This window comes from Pleurodeles waltl, chromosome 5 (assembly GCF_031143425.1).
Source record: "Pleurodeles waltl isolate 20211129_DDA chromosome 5, aPleWal1.hap1.20221129, whole genome shotgun sequence".
Taxonomy (NCBI): domain Eukaryota; kingdom Metazoa; phylum Chordata; class Amphibia; order Caudata; family Salamandridae; genus Pleurodeles; species Pleurodeles waltl.
The window spans coordinates 883,219,603-883,233,433 of NC_090444.1; the positions used below are offsets into that span (position 1 = coordinate 883,219,603).

A 13,831-nucleotide genomic window follows, 5' to 3' on the forward strand; every position below is an offset into this window, starting at 1 on the left:
GGAATTTGTCGTGTGATCAGGTATTGGCTGAGTAGTCCAGCAAATGCAAAGTCTTGTACCCCACCGCTGATCCACCAATGTAGGAAGTTGGCTCTGTATGTGCTATTTCAAAGTAAGGAATAGCATGCACAGAGTCCAAGGGTTCCCCTTAGAGGTAAAATAGTGGTAAAAAGAGATAATACTAATGCTCTATTTTGTGGTAGTGTGGTCGAGCAGTAGGCTTATCCAAGGAGTAGTGTTAAGCATTTGTTGTACATACACATAGACAATAAATGAGGTACACACACTCAGAGACAAATCCAGCCAATAGGTTTTTATATAGAAAAATATCTTTTCTTAGTTTATTTTAAGAACCACAGGTTCAAATTCTACATGTAATAGCTCATTCGAAAGGTATTGCAGGTAAGTACTTTAGGAACTTCAAATCATCAAAATTGCATGTATACTTTTCAAGTTATTCACAAATAGCTGTTTTAAAAGTGGACACTTAGTGCAATTTTCACAGTTCCTAGGGGAGGTAAGTATTTGTTAGTTTTACCAGGTAAGTAGGACACTTACAGGGTTCAGTTCTTGGTCCAAGGTAGCCCACCGTTGGGGGTTCAGAGCAACCCCAAAGTCACCACACCAGCAGCTCAGGGCCGGTCAGGTGCAGAGTTCAAAGTGGTGCCCAAAACACATAGGCTAGAATGGAGAGAAGGGGGTGCCCCGGTTCCGGTCTGCTTGCAGGTAAGTACCCGCGTCTTCGGAGGGCAGACCAGGGGGGGTTTTGTAGGGCACCGGGGGGGACACAAGTCCACACAGAAATTTCACCCTCAGCAGCGCGGGGGCGGCCGGGTGCAGTGTAGAAACAAGCGTCGGGTTTTCAATGTTAGTCTATGAGAGATCTCGGGATCTCTTCAGCGCTGCAGGCAGGCAAGGGGGGGATTCCTCGGGGAAACCTCCACTTGGGTAAGGGAGAGGGACTCCTGGGGGTCACTTCTCCAGTGAAAGTCCGGTCCTTCAGGTCCTGGGGGCTGCGGGTGCAGGGTCTCTCCCAGGCGTCGGGACTTTAGGTTCAAAGAGTCGCGGTCAGGGGAAGCCTCGGGATTCCCTCTGCAGGCGGCGCTGTGGGGGCTCAGGGGGGACAGGTTTTGGTACTCATAGTATCAGAGTAGTCCTGGGGTCCCTCCTGAGGTGTTGGATCGCCACCAGCCGCGTCGGGGTCGCCGGGTGCAGTGTTGCAAGTCTCACGCTTCTTGCGGGGAGCTTGCAGGGTTCTTTAAAGCTGCTGGAAACAAAGTTGCAGCTTTTCTTGGAGCAGGTCCGCTGTCCTCGGGAGTTTCTTGTCTTTTCGAAGCAGGGGCAGTCCTCAGAGGATGTCGAGGTCGCTGGTCCCTTTGGAAGGCGTCGCTGGAGCAGGATCTTTGGAAGGCAGGAGACAGGCCGGTGAGTTTCTGGAGCCAAGGCAGTTGTCGTCTTCTGGTCTTCCTCTGCAGGGGTTTTTCAGCTAGGCAGTCCTTCTTCTTGTAGTTGCAGGAATCTAATTTTCTAGGGTTCAGGGTAGCCCTTAAATACTAAATTTAAGGGCGTGTTTAGGTCTGGGGGGTTAGTAGCCAATGGCTACTAGCCCTGAGGGTGGGTACACCCTCTTTGTGCCTCCTCCCAAGGGGAGGGGGTCACAATCCTAACCCTATTGGGGGAATCCTCCATCTGCAAGATGGAGGATTTCTAAAAGTCAGAGTCACTTCAGCTCAGGACACCTTAGGGGCTGTCCTGACTGGCCAGTGACTCCTCCTTGTTGCTTTCTTTGTTCCCTCCAGCCTTGCCGCCAAAAGTGGGGGCCGTGGCCGGAGGGGGCGGGCAACTCCACTAAGCTGGAGTGCCCTGCTGGGCTGTGACAAAGGGGTGAGCCTTTGAGGCTCACCGCCAGGTGTCACAGCTCCTGCCTGGGGGAGGTGTTAGCATCTCCACCCAGTGCAGGCTTTGTTACTGGCCTCAGAGTGACAAAGGCACTCTCCCCATGGGGCCAGCAACATGTCTCTGGTGTGGCAGGCTGCTGGAACTAGTCAGCCTACACAGACAGTCGGTTAAGTTTCAGGGGGCACCTCTAAGGTGCCCTCTGTGGTGTATTTTACAATAAAATGTACACTGGCATCAGTGTGCATTTATTGTGCTGAGAAGTTTGATACCAAACTTCCCAGTTTTCAGTGTAGCCATTATGGTGCTGTGGAGTTCGTGTTTGACAGACTCCCAGACCATATACTCTTATGGCTACCCTGCACTTACAATGTCTAAGGTTTTGTTTAGACACTGTAGGGGCACAGTGCTCATGCACTGGTACCCTCACCTAGGGTATAGTGCACCCTGCCTTAGGGCTGTAAGGCCTGCTAGAGGGGTGTCTTACCTATACTGCATAGGCAGTGAGAGGCTGGCATGGCACCCTGAGGGGAGTGCCATGTCGACTTACTCATTTTGTTCTCACTAGCACACACAGGCTTGTAAGCAGTGTGTCTGTGCTGAGTGAGGGGTCTCTAGGGTGGCATAAGACATGCTGCAGCCCTTAGAGACCTTCCTTGGCATCAGGGCCCTTGGTACTAGAAGTACCAGTTACAAGGGACTTATCTGAATGCCAGGGTGTGCCAATTGTGGATACAATGGTACATTTTAGGTGAAGGAACACTGGTGCTGGGGCCTGGTTAGCAGGGTCCCAGCACACTTCTCAGTCAAGTCAGCATCAGTATCAGGCAAAAAGTGGGGGGTAACTGCAACAGGGAGCCATTTCTTTACATGAATGCTCCAGGACATATTCTCCATCGTCTCCCATCTTGCTTTGGGATTCTTCTGCACCTCCGCCACCTCCCCAGTACCCCTTCCACAACTAGATATACCTGTGGAGGCAACTCTGTCAACGGGGCCTCTTGCGCCGCTTTGAAAATCAAGATCTCCTCCCTCCAGATATTGCCATAGGTCAAAAGTATGAGTGCCTTTGAGACATTGCAGTTAGTCATGAAGAGGTGCGCAGAGACCATCTTCTCATAACATGTATCGCTACAACCCTGAGTCCAGATACAAATCTAGAACAGGAGCAAGACTCAGATCTCCGTATTCTGCTTCTTCTTCCAGTGCTGGAAGATATTAAGCAAATCTGACCGATTCTCTCCAGCCAAGGGTCTCTCCAGCGGATAACATTAACACCTTTCAAGAGATGCATGTGTGAGGGGCATGGAAGCTGAAGATTCCATTGCCTGCCCCAACACATTAATGTCTGTAATCTTTGAGACGCTTCACTAGCAGGCGGCCTCTGTACCCCTTCTACCACTAGTTCAGGTTTATTGGACCCAGCCGTGGAGCTGTTCTTTACATTGACTGCAGCTAAATTAGCTCTGTTGAGGCACCAGAAAAAGTATAGACCTCCAGAGTAAGACCCATTATTCATTCATTCAGACCCCTCCCCCGATTCAGTGGTCATCCTAGCTGTAAACAGAGTGCGCTCTACTACTCCTAGAGTTTCACTGGACAAAGGGAGTAAGAAGCTTGATTCTTTGGAATGCAAGCTATGTCGTGCAGCTGCCACTACCATGAAATATCAAGTGCATCTGCCCTGCTGGGCAGATATGACAGAGCTTTTTGGGACTCCTTTCAGCAGTTTGCAGAAGTCCTCCCGAGAGATCAAAGAGGACTTCCTCAAAGTGGTCAATGAGGGCATGATGGTCTCCAACGAGGTCATTAGTCCTGGTGCTGATTTTTCTCTGCTGGCAGCCCACAGATGCGGTTGACCTTTAGAAAGCGTTTTTGACTTCATCTTGTAGCCCTCAAACAAGAATCTCAGCAGAGGATTCTTAATCTTCCCTTCTCGGGTAACAGCCTATTTGGTAGTCATACTAGTGACAAAATGGCTGATATAAAGACCAAGATTGGGACCTTGAAGGCAGTGGGTCTAGGAAAATTCAAAGAACAACACTGACACACTTGCAAGCCTTATGAAAGAGGGTTCTACCTGCAAAGGGTTCAAACCCCTCAATGGTTACAAGCTCGCCATCAATAGCAGCTGTAAAGATCTTTCCAGCAGCTCTAACAATGTCAATCCAAGGGCAGAGTTGGCCACCAATCTACACAAGCAGGAGATTCCGCTAGACTTCAGGCAAAGATTCTCTGCTTCCCATTCTTTTGTTACCCACTGTGCTAGGGGGATGTATCTCTCAATATCTGATGGAGTTGAAATCCATCAGAAAAGATGCCTGGGTGCTGAAAATTGTACAGAATTGTCATTGTTCAAGTTCACCAGCCCTGCACCAAGTATTCCACCAAAACCTTCTACTCAGTATCTGCAAATGCTCAGATTGTAAGTGAAAATCCTTATGCAGAAGCAAGCAGTGGAGATTGTTCCTCCAAATCAATGGGGCACAGGTATGGTTTCTGTTATTTTCTGGTGGGGAAAAAAGGTTCCAAAAATAATTCAGACCCATAGTTGATCTGAAACTCACTAACAAGTGGATACTGAGCGAAAAGTTCAGAAAGCTAGCATGTTATCAAATTTATTCCCAAGTCCATCAAGATGACTGGCTCTGCTCCATAAATCTCCAGGATGCGTACTTTCACATTTTTAAAGCCCTAAATGGCTGCAAATTCCTGATATTTGTAGTAGGTCATGATCACTACCAGTACAAGGTACTTCCTTTTGGCCTCAAATAGGCCGCCAGAATGTTTTCGAAGTGCATGGCGGCAGTGGTTGCTACACATCTCCGGAAACTCCAAATATTTGTTTATCAGTACCTAGACGACTGGCTTACCAAGGCGTCAGTGCGACAAGAAACACAACTCCATTATCTATTAAGCCTGCATGGCAGTCACATCAAATAGACTTCCTCTCCAGTCTGGTCTCTGCATTATCTAGGTGACACCATACAAACAAGAATATCCATCGGAGGAGAGACTGGTATCCATCCGTCTGAAATGTCACTCTCATGAAACCCTCTCAACCGACTGAGAAAAGTGTCCTCTCTCCTCTCCTGGGCTCAATGGTATTGTTCAAATTGGACAATAAACACCTCTCTCCACATGAGACCATTTGAAAAATGTCTGGAGGATTAGTGGGATCAATACTCAGACAACTGGGAGGAAAAGATCACTTTTTCCGTCAAAACAAAGCAGTCCCGCAATGTTGGTGCAAGCTGAAAAATCTCCTTCAAGCGATGTCTTTTCATCAGGATATTCCCTCTCAGACATAAGTAACAGTTGCCTCTCTATTGGGTTGGGGAGCGCATATGGATCCCCTTCAGATCCAGAGATCCTGGTCACTGAAATAAATGACTCCTCACTGTTCTGCATGTGCTTCAGACTGAGAGGAAACACAAATGAAAGGAACTCCAACAATGCAGAGCTCTTAGTCTGAGAAATGCATTTATTAAAGCACTTTTTAAGGTTTGAATAGGGGAAGCATGCAGGTCAAATGCAGCAACCACAAGACACTTCTGAAAATAATCACAGCAGTAGAATAATAATGATCATAGAAACAAACAATGAAAATACATAACTTCAATCATGGATAATATATCTACATATACAGTGATAATATAGACATTCACGACACAAGGCTAAAATAAGAATTAAAAATGCATCACCATGGGGTGAGGTAGGGACATCATCTCTTTGCCGACTTCAAGTCGGGAACCCAGACGACTGCTGAAAGAAAGAACTACCCTCAATGGGAATGAACCAGGCACAGACATCCCCCTCCCGGAATGAGTTCGATCTAACCCCAGTCGTCAAATCTCCCTCTTAAATACCTTAAACAAGCTAGAGAGGAGAATTCTAGAAACTTCCTCCCTCCCATATTGGGAGTTGTTCAAATGCTAGCTGTTCAAGTCCGTGTTGAAGGAGGACGTTAGAGATATCCCAAGACCGAACTCTTCCCTGCCATATCATAAACATTCTTCTGGTACATCCTTATCTTTCCCTCACTCCTCTGTGTTATGTCCCTGCCTTGATGGGAAAGAGAGCAAAAACATGTTGCACAAACTGTGCATGGAAAAATACCTGACAGTGCACAAAGCTAAGTTAAACACAAAATGGAGTCGGTGGTCAAGATGGAGCTGGTTGTTGAATGCAGATAGCATGACAATCTTATGAACCATTCGTAGCTCAAGGATATTTATCTAGCGCTGAAGGTTCTTCTTCCATCCTTCAAGGTGAAATCCTTTCTTGTTCAGACAGACAATACAAAAACAATGTACTGTTTGAACAAACAAAGGGGAACAAGATCCAGAGCCTTGTTTTGCAATGCTCAAACAATTTGGAATTGGTTGATAGCCAGAGACCTGAGCAACACTGCAACCCAGCTTCCAGGGTCTCAAAATGTACAAGCAGACTCCCTAAGCAGAAGTCTTCAGAAGAATAAACATGAGTGGGTTCTTCATGAGGAGGTCATGCTAAGCATCTTCTGCTTGTGGAGTTTTCCACACACAGATTTATTAGCAAACACAGAAAACAAATAATGCCAGAACTTCACTTCTAGGTACTACCAACCAGGGACACTGGGGAATGTCCTATGGATCGATTGGTCTGGCAAATTTCTCTACACTTTTCCTCTGATTCCCTCTGACTCCATCAGTAATCATCAAACTGTCTTACTCGAGGGCCAGAAAGATTTTGATAGCTCCTGAGTGGACGAGACAATGGTGATTCACAGACCTTCTTAACACGTCGGAGCATCCACACATGAAGCTGCCATGCTTCCCGGACCTTCTCATGAAGCTTGGAGGTCAGATGTTCATCTCAAATTCTCCTCTTTGAGTTTGGCACCATGCTCCTGAGTTAGTACAATATGGATAATTGAATATTCCACAAGAATGTATGAACATTTTATCCAACGAAGTGCCAAGAAGAAGCTATTCTTCCATAGTTGCTTTAACTGGCTAAATCAGATTTTCAATTTTCTTCTAATAAAGTTAATTTGGCTATAGAAAATGTCATTCACAAACCTCTTTTTTTCTTCAAAATTCCTGTTTTTAAAGACTTAGTAGAGATTTTTATTTTTTATTTTTTTTCTTGAACTGTGACTTATTGTGCAAATTAAAAAAGTGTGTGATGTAGTTTCTTCCCAGTACACCTGGTCTTACAGAGATTTGGGTTTTAACCACAAAGTACGGATGTAGGCCCCAGGTTGTGCCCAATTCAGGTGTGAAAGGATGGGATTGTGATCTGAAATCGTGCAGGCTAAGTACTCTGTGTTGTAAACCAAGCTGTGCACATCGGGGCGCATAGGAATGTGTTGAGGCACACGTGTAACTTGTGTAGGGTTGAAAAGAAAGAATAGTCACAGGTGTGTGGGTGAGTCTGCCTCCAAGTGTCGGCCAGTCCCCATCATGCCTGCCACCTGGGGAAGGTGTGAGCTACCCTAAATGTCAGTGAGTCTGGTAAGGGGGTCAGAGGTGTGACCTATCTATAGATCGGGCTGCTACACAGTTGACGTCCCCTCCTTCTATCATTGGGTGTGCAAAATATGGGGCTGGAGAACCCAATAGGCTTGTCAAAAACTGTCCCTTGTCTGAGTTGGGTGCATTAAAATATTTACTAGGGCTATGCCCTGGCCCTCTATCCTGCCCGTAGCCACAACATAGCAGCCCTCTGAGCTGGTTAAGTAACCAATATATTAAAAAGACACCTCAGCCCGGAAACATACCAGAACACACCTTTGGTGAATGCTGAATAGGTAGTCTGGCAAGCCTGACCTCTCTATCGACATTGTAGAGCCACCCCCTCTTTGGCTGATAAATGAGTTTCCTGCAGGAGTGCTATCTGAGTGCTCTGTCTGTTTAGGTATGACAACATTTTGTATCTCTTAGACATTGTGTGCATTCCCCGGATGTTCCAAGAAAAGGAACCTAAAGGTCTATGGGGCAGCCATTAGACAGTCATCACTTGGTACAATCCCCCTGCAACCCCCACCACCTGTCCAGCATCATCTCTTTACGTTTGAGAGGCCTGCATGCATGAAGTTCAGAATATCGCAACTCGTGTCCCCAACATTTAAACACATAACCCCAAAACCAACTCTCACTCTCCAGTACAAGCAGGGCAATCCCTCCTATCCAAACAGTTCTATCTAGTGCTGTTTGCAGGAGTACCCACAGGTCATACAAATGAAGGAGTGAAGTCAGCCAGGAGCACTCACAGTGCAGGTTACCCGCCCAGCGCCATCCACTATTATGTATCCTGCATTACCCCTGCGGAGGGGGATTATATGTATTCCGACCTCTCCCTTATTGAGAGTCACTACCAAGGTGGCCACTGTTTCATATGATTTCGTCTGATACTGGAGTCGCCTGAGACGCTAGAAGCACAATCAGATTCTGACACTTCCGCAGCCATACCAGTCACCGTCGATTATGTCCTGTTCTAGAGTCAAAGGATGCCTTCGCCTCCATTGCCCTTTGTCTTTCCTGCAGAGTCTTATCTTGAGATGGTGCAACACTACTGCAGGGTCTATTGTTGCATCTCCGTTCACCACTAGGACCAGGCTGAGGATAATTATCGAGACAGTCCCATACCTCTTACTAGTGCTGGAAGAATCCGGTTCCATCTAACACTGCCATTCTGAGTTATGCTGGGAACAGCATCCCGTAGTGGAGACTCAGCTGTCTGAGCTTCTTGGGTTCCAGGAACGTGGAGCATCTTTTTTGCATTCCTTTGGTGAAGTCTGGGAAAATCTTTACCCTGCTGTTGTCCACTAAAATGTCTCCCTTGTGGCACGCCTGAGCCAGGATGCAGTCTCAATCTTTGTAGAACAGCAGCTTCGCCATGACCTGGCCTCTGCAGCACCCCCAGGACAGGTGGTCCCACAGGCACCTTGTGAGCCCTCTTCAGGGCGAAGAACAGAGCCAACCTTTCCTGGCATAGTTTTGCTTGGATCAATGCCTCCAAATAGGCCAGCATGTTGTCTCCTCAATTCGTTCAAGTAGCTCCACCAATCTGATGTTGTTTTTGGCATCTTCTGTCTGGAGCTCAAGCATACAGATTGTGGTCTCCATTACGGTGAGAGTCTTGTTCACCAAGGTCATAATGGGACATTTCAGCAAATTCTTGTTCTGTTGTGGTGACCTTCTCTACAAGGTGGTAATGATCATCCCTAAGAAGGGCCAAACCTGCCCCCAGGGTGTCAGTTTCTGTTTCTCATACCTAGCAGAAGGCTGTTATGGCTTGTAGATGGTCCTGAAGTGTGGATTCCGTCCCCCCAGAGGCCCGGGGCGAGGGTCCAAGGTGCCATTGTCAGTCATGGAGTTGGGGATGGGGAAGGGGTATGGGTGGGGTGGGGGCTGCTCACTGGCAGGTCTTCAGTCTTTCCTTTTTGCCAATGTCGACGGCAACTGCAGGAGTTGCTTTAGGGTCAGGGCCTGGTGCAGTCAGTTAAGTCAGAGTGTCCCTCCAAGGTTGAATCTCCAGAGGGAGCACCTAGTCCTTGTCCCTCAGCTCAGCGATGTATAGGGAACCAGGCTATCCTATTCGGCATTCAGAAAGAGGCCCAAGGACGTGGAAGGATACTAGAGGGCCCCCAAATCGGAATTTCCCAACAAGCCTTCGCAGATATGACTGCCCGGTTGCCACCTCCTGCAGAGAACCTCAGCTGGGCTCAAGCTCTCTGCACTCTGCTGTCTTATTTAAGGGAGGAGGACCCCTCTCTGCTGTGTGCTCTCAAGGTGGGTTCACTCATCTCCACGTGGGATGGGGAGGGGTTATGGCAAGCAACTCACAGGCCTCTGCCAGGTGCACCAACAGCACCGACCCCACCCCCCCCCGCAGTGTCACTGTTGCGCTCAAAGCCTCCAGTAGGCCTGACTTCCCCCAAGCGTGCCAAAATCTAGTTAGTCCACGGACTAATGCTGCGCTGGGCCCCACTCTGGAAATGTAGTCCCACCCCAGCAAATCGGGGTGAGTCTGGCCCCAAGGTGCTGAAGGGGGGGCCCCAGAAGTCCTCTCTTGCTGTATGAGACAACTAGCCTTGCACCCCAGTCTCAGTGCAGCACTCACTTTCCTCTCCGTACGGGGGCTCTTCGGCTGCATGACCTTCTTTAATGCGGGTCTGAGGCCACACACACTCCCCTGTTCACAGGGGTCGATAATCCAATGCCACCACAGGGCGGGGTGGGGGGGGCACTCCTCAGTCTCCCAAACCTCCCGTCAGGACAACAACACAGTCCCTAAGCCCACTTCACGGGCTGCTCCCTGGTGTTGGGAACTTCTCCAGGCCATCATTGGCTCTCAAATTGTGCTGGAAACGAAAATTGATACAGTTATGCTGGATGTCACTCTCAACCGGAACAACATGGGTAAGATTCCACATAAGGTCACAGCCACTGAAGCCTCCCTAAAGAAACATGAAGCCTCCATCAAAACCCTAACTGCCAAAGTCCACAAACTTAAAGCTGTTACATGGCAGGGCAGAGAATCAAGAAGGCAGACCCTGCTGCAACAATGTACTTTTTGTGGGGATGCCCTAAAGAGAGCGTTCCATCTTGGAGAAATTTATTGAGGACTTTATGACCACCGGAATACCGGCCAGTGCACTACCAAGCTCTTCATGATAGAAAGAGTGCACAGAGTGCCCTGTGTGGTGCCTAGGCTGTGTGTGAGACCCAGATTATTAAAAGTCCACTTCCTCCATTTCAAAGGCTGAGATGCCATTCTCCGAGCGGCTGGACACAAGGCCTTCCGACTTGAATCGGACAGAAGTGTTTTTTCCATACTTCACACAGGAAGTGCAGACCAAAGGGCGATAATTTGGTAAGGTCAGGCAAGAACACTGGAAACACAATTTGCAATACTCCACGCAATTCCTGGAAAATCTGCAAATCCTGGATGAGTGAAAATCATGGCTCTGTTCCTCCCCAGAGGAGGCTTAGGACTGGTTGGATGGATGGTAACCTGCCAGCAAATCAAGACCAGGTAGATCCTAGTGATCCCCCCGTGTGATGACTCATGGACCGGTTCCATTGGGAGGCATCATCGAGGACGGGGGAGAGACGAGGCTACTAGTGATTGACTCAGGAGACCAGCACCATGGTGACCAGAGGTGAGTAGTGTGCTGGAACTTAAGATTGCAGATTCAACTTTTAGTTGCAAGTCCTTCTGAAAAACCAGGGACTGAGAAAAGTGGACAATTTAACCTAAAAACAGGTTTGATGTTGGGAGTGAGAGGGCCACTGACATCTCAGACTTTGGGGAGGTGGGTAATTTTGCACTTGCAGCCTGAGGAAGTTGGGAAGGGGAAGTTGGGTGAGGGGAGTTTGACACTTCAGCAAACACACAAACGGTGATCACCACAGAACAACAAATTGGCCTTGGGTGACAGGCATGGGGGGCAGAACCTGACGAGAAGAGACAGGGACTTACACTCCTCTCCAGGAATATGAACCGGCTGGGGAGCAATCTTGTGCACACAGGTAGGTACTCTGTTGTCTCAGTAAATCACAAACTTGATGGAAGAATGGGAGCAAGAGATTGCATTAGCCTAGGGCATGCAAAAGATAAGAGATCTTTGGAGAAGAGCGATTAAGGCGTACACAGTCTTTCTTTCTTTCTCTCTTTCCATTTCCCTCGCTTTCCCCTTCTTTCTTTCTCTTTCTTTCTTTCTCTCTCTTTCTATCTTTCTCTTTCTCTCTTTCCCGCTTTTTGTCTTTCTGTCTTTCTCTCTTTCTCTTCTTTCGCGCTTTCTTTTTCTTTCGCTTTCTATATCTTTCTTTCTCTCTTTCTTTCTCTTTCTTTCTCTCTTGCTCTCTCTCGCTCCCCCTACCCTCCCCCCCCCCCCAAGTAGTGAATGGTTAGTTGTGATGTTATTTTGCAACAAGAATGTAATTGCTAAATTTACTGATTAACCGTTTGTAATTGTTGATATTGCTATACAAATGTCTGCCTGTGAACTAGCAAATTGAGACCAGCCGTTTACTTGTATGGACTTGCCACTCTCCCTGTCGCGACGATAAAGAGCTGTTTTTACATTGCCAAGTGGAGTCTGTCTTTTTCTTTATTCTGAAGTTATCCTGCAACAGATGGGTGGTTTCATATTGGGTGTGGCTGATGCTGGAGACCCCATTGTTTTAGTATTGACCTAAGGGAACTGGAATGTAGTAAACAATTCAACATAATTGGAATATCAACATTGGGGTACATTTGGAGACTGCAGGGCCTTCTCTCTTTCACAGAACTGCAGAGACAGTTTGCTTGTCTGCTTTCCAGATTTATGGATTTAGGCTGGTCATGCATGCTTTCAGAGGGAACAAGAAAATGTTACAGAACGTGGCGGATGAAACATCACTAGAATTTAGACTCCTAGGGGCATCCCTACACAAACATTTTAGCTCTCAAATTAACCTGATGCTGATTGTCAGCTGTCAGCCACCCTTCACTTTTTTTTACGAGGTAGATGAGAGGTAGACCTGGGGGTACTGTTGGGTGAAGAAAGAAGAGGGTGGATGCGCTTCACTCCCCACAGAAGGTTGCCATTAGCAAAGGCTTCAGGCTGGTGCAACTGAAAATATTGCATCAGGGTTACTATACATGAACTAGACTCTTCCGCATAGGTAAGACCGACGACAGTAGATGTCTGCGTGGTTGTGGCCAGAGCTTAACGCTGGTGCACATGTTAAAACATGTAGGATGTTCCAGCTCCAACCACTAGATGGCAGAATATGCACAGCATCTGAATCTAAGTGAGCTCCAGTCAGCAAAACAATTTACAGGAAAGTAACTTGTTTCTTCCCGTTTCATTGTGCAAACTCAAACGAGGCCATGCTTACTAGAACTTTTCGACTAAAATGTGCATTGTACAACACATAATAGCAAAGTCACTGCACATTTAAAATACTTGTAAATGTGTGCAATAAGACTAAGGTTTTAATGTGCTTTAAGCAGATATAAAAACGAGATCGCAATTGTTAATCCAAACTAAGCGGTATATTAAATTCTACGTACTCCTGGTATTGGAGAAATCAGTGGCACATTGGAAATTGACATCAAAGTACCAATGATTTCTGCCTCTTGATGTATGTCATGCAGAATTCAAGACATTGTAAAGGTCTCCAGTTTATTTTATATAAGTCACAGAACATCCTCCCACCTTATCCTTGCAATTTATGGTAGGGTGTGTTGGAGATTATCACTGAGGTTCCTTCTGCAGTTATTCTGGTTTTCAGTAAAACTGTTCCTTCTTCAGAGACAGTTGTGGTATTTTAAGAGACATAAAGAGGTCTTCCGCCTCCATTGGGTCAGTTGCCTCCGTTTCGAAGAGACCTTTGCGAAAGGATGTGAAGGCCTGTGTTCTAACGTGAGAATGTGTCTATCGTTCACCCAGATTGTTATAGAGCACTGCAGTGGCTGTTTGTCTCTGTTAGTCTCATATGTGCTGCGAGAAGCCAACTTAGTATTTTTCCTCGTTCATAATTCCACCACCATTGCAGTCTTTTACGTGCACACTCTGCCTTTGAAGAGGGCATTTAGTGCAAGCTTTTCCTTCTCCAGAGCTATTCTGCTTTGTACAGAAGGTGACTGGTCACATACTCACATTAAACCTCTGATTAAGGTTCCTGATAGAGATTTCTAGCTGCAGATTCTCCACCTTTTGAATCTTTCCCATGCTTCAGACTGAATCTGGAAAATTTGACACTCCGTCCTCCCCCACTCCACCTCCCTCCCAACCCCATAATGCCCCAGCCCCTCCCCCACCCCAAGGCGAGCACTTCTTACCTTGATTTCCAGTCCTAAACCCACTTCTGGGTGCAATGCTAGCCCCTGGCACTTCAATGCCCATGCTAACTCATCAATGCTGAAGGAGGAGGTCCCAATAATTCTCCCTGATGGT

At 47.2% G+C, this 13,831-nt stretch overlaps 1 protein-coding gene across 1 annotated transcript in view; it reads left to right on the plus strand.

The window, feature by feature from the left end:
• The window catches only part of NUP133 (nucleoporin 133), a 942,256-nt gene that overhangs the window by 77,439 nt on the left and 850,986 nt on the right, over positions 1 to 13,831 (plus strand). The gene's annotated exons all lie outside the window — the stretch shown is intronic.